Source organism: Peromyscus eremicus, chromosome 4, assembly GCF_949786415.1.
Source record: "Peromyscus eremicus chromosome 4, PerEre_H2_v1, whole genome shotgun sequence".
Taxonomy (NCBI): Eukaryota; Metazoa; Chordata; class Mammalia; order Rodentia; family Cricetidae; genus Peromyscus; species Peromyscus eremicus.
Genome location: NC_081419.1, coordinates 27,793,999 through 27,815,394, shown reverse-complemented (window position 1 = coordinate 27,815,394; position 21,396 = coordinate 27,793,999). Strand labels below are relative to the sequence as shown.

The 21,396-nt window shown below is 42.2% G+C and overlaps 1 long non-coding RNA gene across 1 annotated transcript; it reads left to right on the top strand.

The window, feature by feature from the left end:
- Nucleotides 1–9,410: 9,410 nt before the first annotated feature.
- LOC131908056 (uncharacterized) lies at nucleotides 9,411–19,651 on the top strand. The gene is made up of 3 exons (XR_009378531.1): nucleotides 9,411–9,527; nucleotides 10,790–10,863; nucleotides 19,588–19,651. It is a non-coding gene; the product is annotated as an uncharacterized LOC131908056 (long non-coding RNA).
- Nucleotides 19,652–21,396: the final 1,745 nt, after the last annotated feature.

The following is a 21,396-nucleotide window of genomic DNA, read 5'->3' as shown; positions in this document are numbered from 1 at the left end:
GATGAGAGCCAGCTGCCCAAGGGGCAACATGTAATGGGACACAGGTAAAGCCATTGAACATGTGGGATATCTAGATTAATAGTTGTGGATTGAGTTTAGTTGTAAGAGCTAGCTAGTGAGAAGCCTGAGTCATAGACCATGCAACTGGTAATTAGTATAAGCCTTTGAGAAATTATTTTATAAGCAAATGAGGGACCGTGCAGCTGGATGGGACCGGAGAAACCTTCTGACTATAGTCTACAAATACTTTCAGAATCAAAGTAACTGCAAACCTCATGTCATGTGGCCCCCCATATCTAACTCACTGTTTCTGCATCTTGTGACTGAGTATGTAATCAAATTTGAGCCTGCTTTGTAGGTCGGGAATCAAGGCCAGCAAGGGAGTAATGGAACCCAGACCACTGACCCAACACCTTCTGACTCTGACTTTTTGATTTGAGGAAGGTTAGAATTTCTCAATTGTAGCCCTGGGGCTCACTCCCACAGATTCTAATTCCAGAAGTTCGAGCATGGGGACCGGGTGATTTGAATTTTCTGAAGGTCCTCTGGAGTCAGCTTTAAGAACTATTGCCACGGGACCATGTTACAGTCACACTGACTTGTCTAATTGTTAAACCTTGTGGTGTGTGGCACATGACGGTCTTCCTGAAACCTGAGGGTTTGAACTGCCATTCCTCCAGTCTCACATAGTGGGACGAGGATGCTCTCTTGGCTATGGGGTGTTCTTTTCCTGCTTCCACAGTTTCCTGTGCTTGTTGCCTTGTCCTGTTGGGCACAGGCTAATCTCCTCTTTTGAAAGCAGAAAGCAAGCCTGTGATGACTGAAGGTTATGAGCCAGCTGACTAGGAGAAGTTAAAAGTCCTGGGTCTTTCCAGTTTCGTGCTGGTCCTTGCTGGCTCTGGTGTCATAAGAAGAACTACTGGTTTGTCTTCTCTGTCAGCATGAATTAACTATAAAAGAATATAAAAATATCAAGCTCCCCTCCTCTCTAACACTCACTTCAGTCCCAGCCCTAGTGGATCTGGTAGCTGTGTGAACAGTGAATCTGAACGAATACGTTACTGTATTAAAGTATATATGTTAGGTATCTCCCACTTCAAAACAACAGACCCAATACTGAGTGGCTCATAACAACAAAATTGTATTACCCTCTGGTTTCATTAAATCAGGAATCTGGGATGAGCTTGGTCAGGTGTTCTGAGGAGGGTCTTTCATGAGGTTGTGGTCAAGACGCGATCTGGGGCTTTCGTTTTCCTTTAGACTGACAGCAGCCGAAGAATCACCTTAGTAAGTGGCTCTTGTAACTGTGGGCTGCAAACCTCGGATCCTACTGGCTGCTGTTGTTTGGAGCCTCAGTTCTTCCCCTGGTAAGACTCTCCCTAGGCCTATTTGACTGTCTTTGCTGCATGAGGAAGGGAAATCGTGTCCTAGTCTCCTGCCAATGTTCTGTCACTCTGTCATTCTTTTAGCTGCAAGTGAATCACAAAATAAGGTATGCACTTAAGGAAAGGGGAGTTGGGCCCCACCTTTTGAGGTGCATAGTATCAAAGATTGGTGCATAAATTTAAAAAGTACTCCACTGGATAACGCTTAAATATGCTGCCCTTTCCAGATACCAGAGTTACATACTAATGAGGCTTCATACTGTTCATGCAGTCTGGGTTATTCTTTCTACCTTACTGGGTTATTCTTGCTACCTTACTTTAGATAGCGAAGGAAGGGACATTTATGTTTCTGGTTGACTTTTCTAATACTCTCCCCTGACTGCATTATCATCCTTTCTGGTTCTGGACTGTATCCACATAGCAATCACCTAGCTACTGTTCCGAGCAAAAGGTTTTTCTTACAAGGCATTCCTTGTCTCCATTCCTGGTCAGCCACTGGTTCCTCCGGTTTTCTGATTTTTATTTTGAATATTTCTTCCTGGCAATCCCATTCTTTGTCCTCAGTTCAGTCTCGAGGAGAAATAGAACAAGAATCAGAATGGTATTTATAAGGAAGAGGAAAATCTTTTTTCTGCCTGTGTATTCAGGAGCTGTGATACCCACTATATCCTAGCAACAGTTTGGGAGGTAAGGCAATGCTTTGGGAGAATCAAAGCAAGTCTGACAGTAGCATCATGATTGTTGAAAAGGCCTTTGAAAGATGACAAAACTGGCAATTATATGTCTTTGAATTGGATTCCATGTGAGCCCTTCTTGGAGGAATCCCATGTGCTGGGGGTCTGGGCAGTAACAGGGAGGAAGGAAGGAATCAGAGAACACAGACTGCCAAGTGCACGAAGCAGTTCCATTGGCAAAGAATGATGTCTGTTTCCCAGGTTAGGTTACTGAAATGTGGTGAGGATAAGCATAGGATCATAATTTTGTCAGACTTCTCAGGACATTATGCCAAAGAGGTCTATAAAGTACCTGTGAAAAATGTCACTGCTCAGTAGTAAAGTGAAACAGGGGAGCTTCCCTGTGTAGGTCACAGACAGCAAAGGAGGATGAAGGCCATTTCCTAAACTCTGTCTTGTTCAAGGAAGATCTGCTTCCATAAGGCCCTTGGAATAAAGACCCAGTCATTACAAGGGTTATAGGAGCGGTGCTGCTGATATCAGGTGATATCATTTATACCTGGGGAGGGGGAGCAGGACATATACACATGTGCACACCCATGTGGAGGCCAGAGAAGGAGGTTTGGTGTCTTTCTCTACGGATTTCCTCCTTGTCTTTTGAGAGAAGGTCTCTTACTTGTTAAGCTAGGCTGACTGGCCAGTGAGTGCTCAAGATTTACCTGTCTCCACCCCCAATGCTGAGGTCATAGGCACATGCAGCCATGCCTGGCTTCTGTGTGGGTCCCGGGGATTGGAACTCAGATCCTCTTGTTTATGTAGCAAGCATCCTTACCCACCAAGCATCTCCCAAACCCCAAACGACACATTTTTAAGTCTTAGTAAACACATGGGTTGACTTTTCCTTGATTATCTTCCCGAGTTTTAAGAGTAGATGGCCCCATGCTCTTTTATTGTGAAGTGTCTCCCTCTGAGTGGCTATGACAGGCATCAGAACAAGAATGAATAATTACAGTATTTTATCTCCCCATCCAAGGACCTGGAGAAGCAGGCAAAAGTCTTGGAATTTCAGGGGAGTTGTCTTTCTCATGGTCACACAACTTTGGGGTGGCAACCCAGAACTGAGATTGAGGTCTGTCAGCATCTGGCACCCTGAGTACTCCACTTTGACTTATTGTAATAGATAGAGCTGATAGCCAGAACGTCATAAAAATTCCCATGTCTCTTTCGTAGCTTTGAATTTGAAAAGTAATGAAATAACCTCTTAGCTTTGCTCAGCATCTTCATCTACAAAATGGGCTAGTAGCTGGATTAATGTGGGCATCAAATGAGATATGTTAAAGCATTGTTTACACTGGAGGATAGTTTGTATATGTCATTACTTTATCCTTTAGATCTGTTTAAAGAGCGACCAGAGTCTGAATGCATTGGCTTTGCTCTTACGAATAGGATTAGTTGTCCTATGACAGGCCTGAGGGAGTTTCTTTTCCATTTCTGTCCTGTGAGAAGGCAGCAGAAAGCCACCAGCTGTGGGACAGGGAAGGAATCCTGACCAGACACTGCATTTGCTGGCTCCTTGATCTTCTACTGTCCAGCTTCTAGAACTGTATGCAGCAAGTTTCCATTTCATGTAGATGAGCTGAAGCATTTAACCGTACCCAAGCAGACCATGACACATATTTCGACCAGCTAGTGAACACGTGGTGAGTGCTGGCTATGTGTGGTGCATTGCAATAGGAATGAGTTTGGTTGAGTTGATGATGATGGGATTCCCACCTAGCGCCCTGATGCTATTTCTTGAGAACTAGAGAGTAACACTAAGAAGTGTGACTAGAACTGGCAGAGCAGAAAGCTATCATTGTCTGCCAGAGTCCTGTGTGCTCCCACACTTTTGGAATTGAGCAAATGATCACTTTTCTGAAATATAATAAATGGCCTGTTTGAATATTCATATCTGTGAGGGACAAAGGAAAATGTGTCGTGATGATTATTTAGTGGAAAGTACAAAAATGACCCTGAGTTTCAAGTACAAAGGGGGGAAAGCAGGTTCTTTCCCCCATATAACTTCAGGTAGGAAAGAACAATATACAATGAAGTAATTGAATAAATAACATGAGATATTTATAAGATGAAATTCTTCTTTATAGAGAGAAGGTCTTGAATGTAAATGTGAACTATTTATCTTCTTGCTACTTACCACTGTCGACTTTAAATGCGGTTGTCTTGTTCATTAATAATGGAGAAGACAGCAGAACACCATCATTCTTGGGGTGACTGTACAAATGTATAATCATCTCTCGTTTCTAGGTGCTTACTTTCATTTATCAGTTTTCTATGCATCAATATTAAAGTTGTTCTCATGTAATGGTTTCTAGACCTCTGCAGAGCTGAGAGGAGCTTCTGATGAAGCTGAGCTATGGATGCCGTTGGTAAAAGACTTGGATCTAAGCCTTCTTTTGGTGTCAAACTTGCAAGAAGTCCCTTAGTCCAATGCTTCCTACGAAGAAGAGAACTAAGCTAAAATGAACAATGGGGAGTGAAGGAGCCGTGATTAGCACCCAGCTAGCCTGTTCTTTTCAGCTCTTTCATCCCATCCTAATGTGCCTCACCCTCAGCCCCTCCCCCCAGCACTGCATTTTCTGGGAAGCTGCTCTTACTGCTTCTGCTTTATCTTCTGCGTGCCAGTGGAGATGGTGGAGAGACAGAAGTTGAGCACAATGGATTCAGCTTTGGAAAATATTTTGAAATGCCTTATGCATTTTTTTTCAGCCCGTAGAATTTGGATTGGCATCACTCCCTGCTTATCTAACCATCTTATTCCCTATGAGACAACATTACAAATTCCTGTAGCCATAACCTCAATTTCCCCCAGAGTGACCAGTTCCTGTAAAGTTGGAGGGAAAGGCGGGAGGCAAAAGCTAGCACAGTTTCACACTGGAATTCGGTTCACACATCTTTACTTTCCTCCAAATTGTAATCTGCAGTCACCTGGACTTATTTGCCAAGTTAGAATAGGTGGTGGGATACAGAATCATGTCTCCAGGAAGAACATTTGAAAGCTGATGCTCCCAGAACTAGCCAGAGAGTTACAAATACAGTTTAAGTGAAGCTGAGAAAGGACATGAGCACAGGAAAGAACGGAGTCAGTAAGCAGGGGACAGGTGAAATCGTTGCTCACGTCCTAATGTCCCCCCTTTAATTCTGTTTGCCATTGGCTGACCTCTGGATATTACTGCCTATTTTAAAATCAAACAACAAATATGTAGCAAACATTGTGCCGGAGCCTGGACAAAGCAATGGAGGATACACATACCCCTGGACTCCTCAAAGAAGTTGTCTCCATCAGTTTCAGACACCAAGACATGGAGACTTGGTGTCACTCTAGATACCTGAGCTCCACTTCAAACTCATTGATTTGTCACTCTGGGGAGGCAGAGCACGGGCTCTGATGTTTAAAGACATCTGCATCCATCACCCCAATGTTTGAAGAAAGCAAATGAGTCAATACTAGGTGGTCCCTGGTTAGAAATGGAGGGACGACTGTGTAAATACTGTATTCTCATCCCATTGTTCTAGAACTGGCCCTATCACAGGTCAGAAAATATTTGCTTTTGTTCATCCTACCAGTTGAAACCAAATACCATAATCTAGTTTGTAAAATAATAGAGCCTCACTTTTTCTACTTTTAGAGGACCTGGTGTCCAAGATCAAGATGCTCATAGACTTGTTTGGTGAGGGCATGCCTTCTAGCTCATAGATGGTGCTGTTTCACTGTCTGCACACAGTGAAATGGGTGGAAAATCTTTCTGCAGACTCTTTAATCAATGCACAAACCCTGTTCATGAAGGCTTTAGTCCCCCCCAATGGCATTCATCCTGAGTTCATAGCCATAGGGGTTAGGACTTTGAAGGGACACAACCTTCAGTCACATCCATGACTGTTTGGAATGTCATTAGATAAAATGACTATATCACATATCGTAGCAGGTACTGCAACCAGAAAAAAATAGGTCCTACTGTTCCTTGGTGTATGCATTAGGAAGTTGGCTTAGAGAACTGGTTTAAAGGCCTTTTTAATACCGAATAAGAAGATTAATATTTTGAAGAGAAAGGGAAGGGTGACTTTTGTATGCTTCTTAATGCATATGTACAGCTTTGAATGGATTTATTATAGAACTCAAGAACCGAGGATTAAGAAATTAAGGATCATGATGCTTAAAATAGATACCACTATTTTTTCACTTGAAGCAAAGCAATCTGCCAGGCAGGTGAGATTTCTGAAATGGTGACAATGAAATATCCAAGAGTCTGGGATGCTATTCCTCTGCCAGAAAATATCCAAACGCACTTTTGATGAATATTTTAAAATTTACCTAGCAACATGTAGATAAGCAGAACTAGGGGAGTATTCTGATGCCCTTCCTCTTTAGGGACTCATGCTCATGGAACTTAAGTTATGGAGGTCTCCCCTACACTTAACACCTTTCTTCATCTGCAGAATCAAGCCAGCTCCCAATCCAATGCTTTCTTTTTAAGGATGCGGATTTTCCTTTGTTTTTGAGATCAGCAACAGCTATGAAGGGAAAAAAAAAATCATCCTGGGTATTTTTAAAACCTGTGTGTAATTGCTTTCTTCTTTCATTAGGTTAGTATATTTTTCTTCCCTTTGCTATGAATGCCACTACATCATAATCAGAGAAAGGGGTTAAATCTAGCTGAGGTTTCCATAAGAGTAGTGTGCACAGCTGAAAATAGCATCATTGTGACTACATGTATTTTGTGTCACTGACCAGGAATATATGCAGATCCTCTGTTTCTTAGGAGCAATGGTGTTCACAACTTAGAAAGCCTGCAGTCATCTGTGGATATACTTGTGACGGGTGCTATATTTGTCTTCCTTTCTTGTGCCTCCTGTTGTATTTGTCTCCTGTTCTTATATTGCAGCGTTTGTAAGGGCAATGGCTCTCTGACAGCTCAACATTTTCATCTGTACCCTGCTAGTAGCAATGGGTAATACTTTAAAGAAATCGAAGGGGAAAAAATCCATGGCCTGCTCTACAGACAGACTGTGTACATGGTTTGACTTGGAGGATGCTTTGTTGGTTAGACTTTCTGTCCTATGTCACACATAGGGGAAAAAAAATCAACTTAATGGAGGCAAGGTTTGTTTGGACCCATGGCTTTGGTGGGTTTAGTTGCTCATGGTGGGGAGCTCAGAGGGGAGTAGAGCAAGTCACAGCAGGAGAGCTGAGAGTGGATGCTGTGCTGGCTGGCTGCCTGCTCCTTCTTTCCTTTTCCTCCGGCTGGGTCCCCAAATTGTGGAATGGTGCCATGCTCTTTTAGGGCAGGTCTTCCCTCCTCATTAGTCCTCTTGAGCAACACACTCAGACACACCCAACGTGTCTTCAGTTCTTCCTCACCAGAAAGCAGCTGTTAGAGTTCCATACAGGACTCCAGCATGGAGTGGAGACAACAGCAGGTGGGAGAGATGTGGAGATGGCATACTTCTGGCAAGGATAGACATACCCACATGCCAGGGTACCTTGTGGGAGAGGCTGCTGGAAGCAATAAGATCATAACAAAGAGGTGTATTTTGCATTTTTCCTAACAGTCCCAAAATGAGAAAGGGGGATTGAAAAAGGAGAAAATCTTGTTTGTTTATATAATTCTATGTGAGGCATTTAGAAATGCCAACGTGCAGCCAGGTTGTGGTGGCACATGACTTTAAGCACTCAGGATGCAGAGGTAGATGGATCTCTGTGAGTTTGAGGCTAGTCTGATCCTCAGAGTGAGTTCCAGGACAGCCAGGGAGAAACCCTGTCTCCACAAACACCCCCAATAAACAGATAGATAGATAGATAGATAGATAGATAGATAGATAGATAGATAGATAGATAGATAGATGCCAATGTGTAATACAGTCCCCCAAGAGTTAGCTATCTTCTGTGTATAACCCCACCAATCACACTCAGCAGGATTGAAGACAGCTGTAGTCTTCTGGACTGAGGGATAACCTGTGGGAATAGCCATCCTTTCTCAGATCAGCAAGAACTGTTCATTTTGTACATAAAAGGGTTTTCCAAAAGGCAATCACTTCACTTAAAATCTTTTGGAAGATTTCAGCAGGATGGAAAACCAGAGAGTGATGGGCAGGAGGGGTCAGACACGGGACCACGGAATGACCACAGTCACTCCATTGTCCACAGGAGAAGCAGAGACAACACTCATGGCAGTGTGTCCCAGGATTTCTCCCCACTGTGGCCCCCACACCCAGAACATTCTTCAGAGTCCCTTCCATAGCTTGCAAAGGATGTAGCTCTAAAGTGTTGGCAGTATTGCGTCTGATTTTGTCCTTCAAAATTCCTAATTGTGAGTGTTTGGAGTCAAAAGAAGTAGGTGATTTTAGACAGAACATTTCAGGACAGACACGCCAAATAAAATATATCGTGGATTTTGGCAAAGACAATATTTTTAGGAGCTAGTCAAAAGATAGCCCAGTTACTTCTGTGAAACTCTCATGAGGCAGGTAAGAGTGAGCCAGAGAAGGGGTGGGGCATTCTGGGTGCAGCTGTGCGTTTCAGGGTCTGTCAGCGTTTCTATTACTGAAGCCTGGGGGGGGGGGCGCTGTAATTTAATGTAACTATAAAAATTTACTCCCTGTATTTAAAGTTATTGCCTTGCTACTTACTTTGCTGATATTTTGCATTTTTTGAGGAGAGGAAAGGATGCGTTTTCTTCCTGTGTTAAAATTAGAAGAGAAACAGAAAGCTTACTTCATTTTTTTTTCTATTTTTGAGAGACCCTTGAAATAAAATAATAATATATGGACTCAGATTTGCACTTTTTCCCTTCTATTTCCACAGCACTCTTAAACTGTATCCTCATTTTTGCTTCTAGAATGTAGGTGAGTATGAAATCTATTGTCATTTATGTTATTGTTCTTTTTCTAGCTATTACTCTGTACTAAACAAATATTTGCTACTGTCTAAAATCATGATGCTTTGGGCTCAGGCAAAGAAGAACAAAGCATTCTCTACATATTAGTGAGTCTCTTTTTTGGGAGAAGCATCCAGCTTGCTTTATGGTCATATGTTAGATTATAAACCCCAAGAGTAACAACTGACCACATATGTAAAAATGTAAAACATAGCACAATGTCATGAAAGCTCATAAGTCTTCAAAACCAGTGACTTTGTTTTGATGTCCAATTTCTTCCTTTGACCGGCCTTCCCTTTCCCCTAATTGAGATCCACAAAGCAACCTGTACCAAGAGATGTTAGGTAATGGTTCTTCAAAGGTGTTCATTTTCTAATTCTTTGAATCTGTAAATGTGTTACCTTATATGGAAAAAAGGCATGGAAGCTGCAGATGAGATCCAGGCTGCTGATTTGCTGACATTAGTAAAGGAAGACTGCCATGCTTTGTGTGTGAGAGTCCGTTTTAGTCACCGAGGTCCACAAACTCAAGAGCAGGTAAGTAGAGTGCAGCTGTGGCAGGGACTTACCTCTGCTGCTGGCTTTGAGAGAAGAGGAAGGAACTACAAGCTCAGGAAAGTGAGGAGTGTCTAGAAGCTAGGAAGGTCAAGGAAATGAATTCTCCCCATAACCCTTAACACCCAAGTTTAGACCAGAGCGATTCCTCTTGGACTTCCGATGTCTGGCATTTTAAGATCATTTATTTTGTTTTAAGCTGCTAAGTTTGTGGTAACATGAACACCATCAATATTAAACTAAAATATGAAATAAAGACAGAACGTATTACTCAGTTTCCTTCCTACAGAGGGATTATTTGACCAAGGAGAGTCAAATACATACTTCTACATACCCAATGAACAGTGTCTTGATGAAGTAGAAATTTTTAATTTCATGGATTTTCCAAGCTTGGAAACATCAATCTTCAACATTTCGTGTGCTAACCCAGGAAGGATTCATAGACTGCTCCTGCTGCCTCTCAAATATGACTGCTCTGAGAAAAGGCAAGGGCAGCTATTTGAATTACGAGTGACTTTTTTTCATAAGATGACATTTTAAATTGAGTGAATGACTGACAGACTATGGTTATATAGCTTCAAGTATTTGGTAGACATTTTCTCAAAAATTAACAACAAAATGAACCTGCAGGAGAAGAGAGAACATATTTCACTCTTTTAGGTAGGGAATACAATTTTGGAAAACTTATATTTGCCACCATGAACTTGACAACTTCCCAGTTCATAAGGACTCTTACACTAGGAATATGACTTCCTGGTATTACATAAGGTTTCAGTGCCAATATTTAGAAGATCTGATAGTCCAGTGAATTAATAAATACTTTCCAAGTTGCTAGCTGGAGCCTCCTCAAAATCATTTGTGAGTCAAAGATCCATGAAAGTGTGAAATAGATCAATAGACTTTAATGCAACAGCAGAGAGACTGTGTGTTGAAGTGAATTCCAATTCTACACTGCAGCTCTCCTTTAAGATTGCTGAGTTTGGCCGGACGGTGGTGGCTCACGCCTTTAGTCCCAGCACTTGGGAGGCAGAGCCAGGCGGATCTCTGTGAGTTCGAGGCCAGCCTGGACTACCAAGTGAGTTCCAGGAAAGGCGCAAAGCTACACAGAGAAACCCTGTCTCAAAAAAACAAACAAACAAACAAACAAAAACCAAAAAACAAAAAAAAAGATTGCTGAGTTTGGTAGTGTCAAATAATTTCCAGTTGTTTGTAAAAGCTACTAAAATTCTCCCTTCTTTCCCAAGGACATAATCTAGGTGAAGCTAGATTTTCTTCACATACTTTAGAATGTATTACAACAGATTGGATGCAGAAACAGGTATGAGAATCCAACTGTTTCTCATGAAGTCAGACACCTAAGTAATTTGCAAAGATGTAAAATGGCACCAATCTTCTTTTGCATTTTTATTTTGTCATTTCTAATAAAATACTTTAGTTATGCTAATGCATAATCAGCTTATTATTTTTACATAATAAATATTTAAATGTTTCCTAATTTAAAAAAATTAATGTAGTATTAATAGACAAGACTCATGTGCACATAAGCTTTCTGAAGTACCCAATAAATTAAAGACCATAAAGGGAACAAGAGGACAAAAGTTTGAGACATGCTGACACAGGCAGTAGATGGGCAGGGTTTTAGGCTTTGGTGAAAGGTGAAAAAGTAATGTCTAAAAAACGGGTATTGGTCACAGCCCCACAGTGTCATCATATTAACAATGTCTTGCCCCTCACAGTGGCAAAGTTCAGAAGGTCGAGTGTCTAGATTGGTTAGAGTGCATGAAAATGAAAGCTCTCATTTACTGTTAGTAGGACTTTTGGTGCCTTTGCTGGTACCAGCAAATTGATATCCTCTCACTTAATTGCATTCCACCACCCAATAATTGCTCATCTTATTTATTCCTCAGAATCAGTGCTCCAAGGTGAATGGACAAAGATGGCCATCACCAGACTACCTTGTAATAACAAAACATGAGATCTTCTTAGGCTAAAGAGACAGTATAGTTAACAAGGAGTGACTTCAACTTCCTCTGTAATATTTAATTTCTTTTGTGACGTGAAAAGGAAAAAAATGCCAGAGCTGTAAGTTCTAAGTGGCAGTGTGGGAGCCCACAGAGGCTTCCTAGTGAGAAATTACCCAGGGTCAGAAAATCTGAGATTGCTTTCCCAGCAGGGCTGCATAACGAGATGATTTGGCCACAGGCAGTTTACCAGGTGTTTGGAAGGGTCTACACTTGGCTGTATCGTGTACTTTGATCTTGTAAGGTAGAGATCTTTCACCTCTCCCTTTGGCATATTATAAAAAGCTCTATTCAATAAAGGATATGGTTGTTGGGTATTCACCCAGGCCCCCTCCCCCACAAGCTATCCTGTGTTTCCCTCTTTCTTCTTTTCAGCTAGGTCTCTCTTTCTAGCTCTAAATTAATCATTTCTTAATTCCTCTCTCCTCCACCTAAGAACCCTTCAAAAGGTAGGAGCTGGACTCCCACTGATGGTGCCCAAACAGGGACCTAGGTATGGAGGATGAAGAGAAGCAACACCTCAGAGGAGAGGACATGCCGGGTAATTAATTAAGGGAGGTGATGATATTCTAATCTTCAGGAGTAAAAGTATAAATAAAAAGCAGAGTATTAAAGTTGGGCTGCAGCAATTATCTCTCTAAAGTTGTAAAAATGTTTAGGTGAAGGTTTAACGTAGGGTGGGGTAGTTTTTTCCTGAGCACAGACTAGACCTGGAATACAGAAAGCAGCATCCAGGACTGAACAGACCCTGCAAACCTAGCAGTCCAAGAATGAAAAGCCACTATAGAGACTGCCAGCTTCAGAAGTCCCCACCACAAGTAGCAGCAGCTAGGCACTGGCAGTTGAGGCCTATGGGGTATCATCAAGTTCACAAGCAGCAGACTCAGAGAGTCAGCCCAAACAGCAGGGTTCTGCCATGGCTGAGCTGCAGTGAGGAGAATGCAGTCAGCCAGCCAGAGGATATGGCTTGAGGCTACGTGCAACCTTGACAAGCCGAGACACTGAACAATGAGAGAGGCAAATGGCCAGCAGTGGCTTGGAGTGCAGCAGGGACTTTGGACCCCAGTGGCCAGAGCAGGTCTGTTGCCTGGAGCTAGAGTTCCTGGCAGCCAGAGCCCTGCAGAGACATGGCAGGAGAGGCAGGGTGAGCAGCGTTGAGCAGTGGAAGCCTGGTGGAGAGACTGATGCCCTGGGCAGAGAAGCGGCATCAGTGGCACAAGCAGAAGCAACTGGATGAGCAGCTGAGACAAGGCCCTGTGTGGAAAGGCATGCACAAGAATTGCTGAGGTGAGGCAGAGCCAAGCTCCAGGCTGAACAGTCAGACCAGAGCTCTGCAGGAACTGCTGAGACTGACACAGCCGGAGCCCCCAGTGGTGGAGCCAGGGGCCCTGAGGTGGCTTTTGGACTTCCAAGCCAGGCAGCAAAGCAAGTAACAGGAGCTGGGGTGCAGTGGCCACTACTGGTCAAGGCTGGGTTTTCTCCCCTCCTGGCCCCAGTGTTGCTAAATGAGAGCTGTAGCTCATAGCAATGGGGTAGCATTCAGGCATGTAGCATGAGCTCGAGAGAGACCTCAGGGCCTCAGTACACAGGGGTCCTGGGCAGACAGGCCAGTTACAGAAGACATAGACAGAATGAGACTGTGGAAGCTAAACAGAGCCAGCAGCAAAAGCTGTGCAGTTTGTTTACTGGCGGTTCATGCTGGCTGTATGAAGAGGTCTTCCTCAGCCAGCTAGCAGCGTTTGTCCTGGAGCAGCTTTTGCCTAGGGGAAAGCTAACTAAAAGTGCCTATGTAGCTGAGAGTGAGGCTTTAGAGACACTGGTTTGAACTGAGTTGCAAGCAAGGGGAACTGCAATAAGTTTTGGTTATGGGACTTCGCATATTTGTAGCTGTTTGCTTCAGAGTCATTATGACTTGAACTGCTATATAGGGATTTCACCTATATACTTTATTAATTGTGGAGACTCATGAGCTGTTTGGTTCAGGAACTGTTTATGGAACTGTTTGTGTAAAAAATGGAACTATTTATGGAGAAATGGAGAAATGTATTTATTTTTTACCCAGGCTCAAGGTGAAGCTTAAAAAACTATAAAGAAAAGGGGGAGTTAATATTCCTCAGTCTCTTTAATTTTAAAAAATATTTTCTTGTCCCTTGAGTGGATTAATGTTAACTTGTGTTAATGTATCCTATGTTTTGTACAGTTCTATTGAGAGAATGCTTTTGGATGTTTACTAAAGTTTGTAAAGTGTAAAGAGTTCTATTGAGAGTTTGCTTTTGGATGTAAGTTTGTAAGAATTGTAATTGTGTACAGTAGTATTCATTCTAGAATTATGTTAACCTGTTAATGTTAATGGTGATGCTAAGGAGTTCTTAGGTCTGATGCAGTTACATCAGGAGTTTACTGATTTGATGTAGTTTATCAAGAATTTATTGATTTTAAAAAAGGGCTTGGTGCAGCTAAAACTGCTGTAGTCATTTTAGACCCATTCATTCATTTTATCTTTATCATCCTCTACTCCTTTATTGGGAGGTGCAACAGCCAAAGAGAGCAGAAGCATTGCTGTGGTAATTCCAGCTACTTGCAAGCTCTTAGTGGAAAAGCTAATTCAGAACTGCATTGAGTTAAGCTCTGTACTGTGGTGATATATTGTGTAACCTAATAAAGCTTTCCTGGAAATCAGAGGACAAAACCAGCTACTAAATTAGACATAGAGGTCGGGCAGTGGTAACACACGCCTTTAATCCTATCACTCAGGAGGCAGAGATCCATCTGGATTTCTGTGAATTCAAGGCCACACTGGAAACAGAGCCAGGCATGGTGGCACACACCTTTAATCCTAGCACTTGAGATCTCAAGTCTTTGCTTGGGAAGGACACATGCCTTTAACCCCAGGAAGTAATATGGTACAACACAGAAAGGTATATAAGACATGAGGAAACAAGAACTTGCTCTTTTGAGGCTGAGGATTTCATAAAGGTAAGAACATATCTGGCTTGTTCTGTTTCTTTCATCTTTCATCTTTTACCCCAAGCTTTAGTTTTTTTTTTTTTATTAATACGACCATTTAGCAATTTGTGTTACACTGTACCCTCATTTGAGATTAAGAAGGGGGACCTGCGGGAGCCCACAGAGGCTTCCTAGTGAGAAATCACTCAGGATCAGAGAATCTGAGATTGCTTTACCCAGCAGGGCTGCATAATGAGATGATCTGGTCATGGGTGGGTGTGTTTACCAGGTGTTTGGAAGGGTCTACACTTGGCTGTATGGTGTGTTTTGATCTTGCAAGGGGAAGGTCTTTTGCCTCTCCCCTTGGCATATTAGGAAAAGCCCTTTTCAATAAAGGATGAGGCTTTGGGTTATTGACCCAGGCCCTCCTGAAGCTATCCTGTGTTTCTGTCTTTCTTCTTGTCAGCTAGGTCTCTCTTTCTAACTACCATTTCTTAATTTCTCTCTCCTCCACCTAAGAACACTTCAAAAGGACGGAGCTGGATTCCCACATGGTAGATGCTTGATGTCTGTTTCACTAGTACTTGTTAAGGATAAAAAAAATTAAAAATTAAAAAAAATTATTAGAATTGTCCAAAACAGGATACAATAAGTCAAGAGGCAGTACACATCTCATTGCTCACAGAGCTCAAGCTTAGGGAGGGAATATTTAAACTTTTCTTGGGCAGCCTCCAGAAACCCTGTGCATTTACCTGAAGGAGTGACTGGACTCTGATTAACTTTGGATCCCATAGTGCTTTGCTTTGGTGGGAAACCATCACATGGTCCATAGGTTCCTATGTGGAGCCCTAAACACCCCAATACATAGCCAGTCCAATGTAGGCTGCCTTCTGGAACTTGGTGAAGTGAGATTTTTGTCTAATATAACCTGCAATTATATAATATAATTCAGCAAGGCTGAATATAGAGATTTTTATCTGCTTAAGAGACTCCCGTTTGGATACTTTTCCTAGTGCTGTGGAAGTTGGAATGATCCATTAGATGTGTACAGAATGGACTTAAAATGTATGAGTTACAGTTAAAATAAAGCATGAAACTTAATGTATAACAATTATTATTTCTGAATTTTTTTTTTCAATTTGATCTGTTTTTAATTGCTTTCAAAGCAAGATTTTTAGTAGGGGCCTCACAGGATAAAAAATAAATGACACTATACTTACCCATCTTGGTCTTACAAGCACATGCCATATGAAGCATTCAGTATGGAGGGGAGAAGAGAGGGTTGAGCAGGCAGGCAGAAGGAAATTTGAGTCTTTGTGGGTAATCAGAGCTCATACTCATGGAATTACAACCACAGAGGCTGTAGGAAGTGACCCATATGGGCCTTAGTGCTGGAGAGAGGAAAGAGCTCTCTACTCGTGGTGGAGGGCTTGGGCAAGGAGCTGGTGTGGCGCTAGATAGAAAACAACCTCTTAGGTACATATGTCCCAGAGGCTTGAAAAGCAAGATGATTCGATTTGCCCATGTATGGGATAGCTTACTCTGGGACTTGTGTTTTTCTGCTGAGTTTGGAGGTTAATTTGCAAAGAATGGATTGAGCTAGTGATGGAGAGTGACTCATGGCAGAGGCCTGACTCTTGCAAATGAGTTGAGAAATATGAGCAGTGTGAAATATAGCAGGTGATGGCTAGATAGCTCAGGGGTGGTTATTGTTACTAGAGGGTGTGAGGCACTCTTCTATTTATAGCACACCGTTCTGAGTTTGTTCAACTCCCACCTCCACCCTAAAACCTCAGTGTGACATCAGGCTGAAGAGCAGCTTGTCTAGGTGAAGTTGCTTAGGGGATTCCCACAGAACTTCAAATTATTCACATTTCAGTGACATTTTCTCACTAAAGGCACAAGACTGCTTATAGCCAGCTGTCAGAAAGTGACACTGAGATGTTCTCTGAGGAAGGCCCTGGGTACTTTGGGGTTTATTTCTCTGGTTTACAGTCAAGCCAAAGTAGAGTCTTCTCTAAGCCTCCATCCTCTTCTCAATTCCCCACGACAAGCTACCCCCCACAAAGGACCTTTTGTAGTTTATCAGAAGGATCTTTGCTTATTCTTAATTATTTTGTCTTTTTGGCTCAATGCTGAGATGGGTTTTCCTGTTTTTAATTAGTTCAATCATTCCCTTTCTTAATATGTGTTGAATATCAGACTAGGTGCGGTTAAAAGTAAGACTTGTCCTTGAGATTTTCATCTGGTGAAAGAGAAAATGAAAATCTGGAAATAGTCTCTAGATTGAACAAAACAAGCTGTGTTATGTTGACCAAGAGCAAAGAGTCATCAAAGGAAGATGTTCAGTGGTCTATCATGGGCATTGGTGAAGATAATATTTAAGAGACTCATAATAGAGGCTACAGGGCAAAGGTATGCAGCTGACCAGCTTTATGATGGTCTTAAATATTTGTTCAGCATTTGTTTACTGGAGAGAATAAACTCCACATAATCCTCTTCTCTATTGCCCCAGTGAGTCATGCAGCTCTGGCCCCAAGCTTGCATGCCCTATTTAGCAGGATAAAAGCTCTGTGGTTACCTGAGCCTGCTGCTCCCCTGGAAGACAGTCTAGCTGTGGCATTCACTTGGATTCCTGGCACTCCTCCTCACTACTAAGTGGCTTTATTAAATTATTCCTCCCTAACACCTACAGTGCTGTTTCTGAACGGAGTCCTAGTAAACACAGTTTGCCCCATTTCCTTATATTTTTGAGCATCACTGGGTAGTTGCCATCTGGCCTTCTTCTAACTCTGGGAAGAAGCAACAGTCTGAGCAAACGTTTGGAGGCTGGAGAGGTTGGGAGTGACATCCCAGGAAGCAAGGTACCATCTGCAGTAGAGAAGAGGGAAGAGGCAACAGCTTGGAGAGGCTCCCTCCTTCAGTGCTATGGAGCAAACCCAGAGTCTCTGGGAATTGCAGGCCTAGACCCTACCACTGAGCCACACTCCCAACCCCTCAAAAGCTAGACTAATAGAGGAGAGTTGGCTCTACTAAGTCAGAGCAGGGCACTTAAGGTTTATGAGCCAGGATTATGATTTATATAATCAGATTTGTGGTTTTCAAATTCCTGTTTATTTAACAGAGGAAACCGTGGATCTTAAAGTGTAAATCTGTTGTTTCATTACATATTTATAAAAATAAATTTCTACAGTTTCAAAATTTTTCATTTTACTCATAACTGTAATAGTGGTTAATATTTTGATCTGTTGTAATCCATTTTTATTTCTGTGGTGTGTATGTGTGTCTATTGGAAAGTGTGTCGTGATCACACTATATATGGAACCTGCTTTCAGTTTTTATACTTAATATAACATATTATTAAAATCCTTTGTAACTATATTTTCTATTGTATTATAATAAAATTTCATCAACATTCCTCTGTTATTGGGCATTTGGTTTATCATCCACTTATCTGTTATTGACAGTCATAATTAATAATATTCCTTTGGAAGGAATAATTGGGGAAGGTGATATTGTACTAATATCAAATGATTGGAAATACTAAAGACAGGAGGAAATAGTACTGGTTCAAGGTCTAAGCTGGACAGTAGTAGGAGAAAGGAAAGTTCAACTGGATTGTTTTTATTTCCCAGGCTTTGATTTCTTCAAGAATCCCAACAGGTTTTCTTTTTAGTTCCCACCTAGCAAGCCTCAGCCTATGTTTGCTTAGTGGGTGAATGAATGAGGGAGGGAGGGAGCACACGATGGACTTTGGTGTTTCTGTTGCCAGAGGATCATCACACCCGTTTTCAAGAGCCTTCTAAGGGCCAGAGAGGTGGCTCAGTAGCTAAGAGCTCTTTCTGTATTCACATGTATATCAGAGTTTGGGTCCCCAGCATCCAGAAGGAGCTGACTTATGTTTCTATAACTGTGTAGAAAAGGGGGAGGGCAGAGACAGGAGGATCACTGGAGCTTGATGTCCATCGAGCCTAACCAAACATAGTGAGCTCCAAGTTCACTGAGAGACCGTGTCTCAAGGGACAAGGTGGAGAGTGTTAGAGCAGAATAGCTTATGTACTTCTCTAAACTTCACCTGCACACTTACCAATACACACACACACACACACACACACAGAAAGAAAGAGACACACTCACACAGAGACAGAGACAGAGACAAAGAGACACAGAGAGAAACAGAGGGAGACACAGAGATAGAGAAAGAGAGAGACAGAGAGAGATACACACAGAGAGAGGGACACACACACACACACACACACACACACACACACACACACACACAGATTCTAACTCAGTTACTCATTCTTAGAAATACTGCCCAAACTCTCTTGGCACACCAATTCCTTCTGGTGAGTCTTAAGTACTTGTTGTTTATTTTGCAAAGTGGAGCTCATGAAAGCCAATGTTCAGCAAAGAAGTAAATGTATTTCCCTTCCTTTTAAAATGCACTTATTTACTTTTGCCAATGAGCAAGTACTTATAAAAGTTCCACCAATATGCATAGCACTGTGCCTGTTGCTTTAGCAAGAAAGGTGTATACATTCCGCCTTCCTCACAACTTACAGCTTAGTTGAGAAGTAAAAACTGATAACCATGATTAAAAAAGGGTATGATTTAGAGTTATGTGTATTCAAGAATGCATTTACTACCTACAGAAAAGGAGTAAGAAAATGAGAGGAACATTAGTAAGCATAGTAGAAAGCAAAGCCAATTTTATGAACTAAATGGAGTTTTTGTGATTTTTTGCCTAACTCTGTAAAATGGAGGCAGAAAACAGCTGGTTCCCACTTGCTGTGTAGTGGCTCTTTCTTTAGTCTTCTGTGATAAATGAATATCCCTATATTCACCCTGCATTCCCATCTGCAACCTGGTTGCACAGGCAGCCTCAGAGACAGACAGACTTGACCCTAAAACCTTCTTTGAAATACACGTGAATAGTCAACATTTTCTGTTGCAATGAGATCACTCTGGGAAACAATGCTTATGAGCTAATTAATTGAACAAATGAGGACATATTAGCTGTTGTCTTAGTGAGAGGGATGGTATAGTAATCTGACTCTCCTCTTGTCTCTTAGATAACCTAGCGCTTAAAGATACTGCCACTCCAAAACGTCAAACCAGAATTCTCAAGTGTGTGTGGTAAGTTCTCACTGGGCAGGGTGAGTGGTCAGTGTGAAGTCATCAGGGTTTCTTCACTGAAGCTCCAGGGATAGACTTCAGGAATCCCGTGGGACTGAATCAAAAGGTCACTACACTTTTTGTTTGTGTTTTCTTTTATTGTGATTCCAAGAACCCAACCATACATGGTATTTGCCGTACTTCTGCTGTGTCAGCCGCTGATACAAGTCAATGATATGTTTTATGACAGTTGTTTCCTATTTCATGAAGTTGGGTTGTGTTCGCCACTATACAGGGAAAGTACGATCATCATTGGGACTGCCGTTAGATATCTTTATTTAATGCCTTGGAAAAGTACAATACTACATCACCAACTTGTCTTTAAAATGTTTTAACAATAGTAGTTAAATATAAGCTGTCTCCTTTATATGTCGGTGTTTTATTTTGTACTTTTCAGAAGTATGAGCATGAGAAAACAACATGAACCAGACACAAAGACCTGGATTTAAAAAAAAAAAATGGTGGGAGGTTCTGCTTCACATGAGTACCTTGGGGCCTTCTTTCCTTATGGAAATGTTGCTATTTGCAATACAAATTCCTCCTGCTTTCCTGACACAAGGGGATCCCACCACCAGTCCTTTCTATGGGGGAGAACTTGGACCGGCTCTGCTGTCAGTTTATACAGTGAGATCCTCACCATATGCAACTTTCAAGGCTGGAAAGATGACGCGCCGCCAAAATGGCTGGGAAACATGGAGAAGCGGAGAGCTTGGGGCTGGACCACCCTACAAGGAGAAGTGACTTCTGCAGAATTCCATCGCGATGCTGGCTGCTGCTCGCCCCCGGCTGCTGCTCTCCCGTCCTTGGCTCCACTCCTTTGAGACACTAACATAGTATCAGTGACCTTTTACACAAATAAACTAACCAAACCCAGGGTGCGGGAGTCAGTCTGTCTGGTTATTTGGCTTGGTAGAGGGGTGGTAGTAGATGTGAAAGGAAAACACACAGTAGGACCAAAGACCATTTCCCTTCTCCCTGTGGGTGGGCCCCACTGGCACTGTTGCCTTGGTCTCCAGACTGCAGGTAGCTGAGTTTTGAATTAAGTCTGGTTCTGATCCCGTCTTCTGAAAGCTAGTGAAGGTGGAACAGGTCCCTCAGGGCTCAGGTTTGCTGGGACTCTGGGTCAGGACAGGGCTGGGAGAAGGGGAATGAGGAGAATGGATAGAATCTGGCATCTCTGGAGTCTCTGCAAGGCAGGTTGTGGAATGCAGCCAGTGAGGCAGAACACAGAGAAGTTCTTTCTGCACTGGTCTCCCTTATGTCTTCAAAGCTGGGCTGAACAGTCACCAGTGAGAAAGTGCAGATTCCATTCCACAAAGGCCTTTGCAAAACTGGCTCCCATGGTCATAGTCTTGGGTGGCTGTGCTGTGTCTGTCAGAGTAGGAGTAGAGTTTTAGGCCCAATAATAAGCCTGCTTCACATGGCATCGTTTTCATTATGGCTTATCTAACTTTCTTTAGCTCTTGTTTTTTATTTGGTTTCTTGAACAAAGCCTAGTCTTTTTATTTACTGTTATTTTCCATAAGACTTGTGTTTAGTTTAAATATCCCTTGTTCTTATGCATTTGGCTCTTAGAATGAAAATAAAACTTTCAGATAAGATTTTGTTGTTGTTGTTGTTTTGGTTTTTTTTGTGTGTCCCAAGCTGGAAAACACAAAGGAAGTTTGTGATTTTGAGACATAAGCAACTAGTTTGTTGGGCATCAT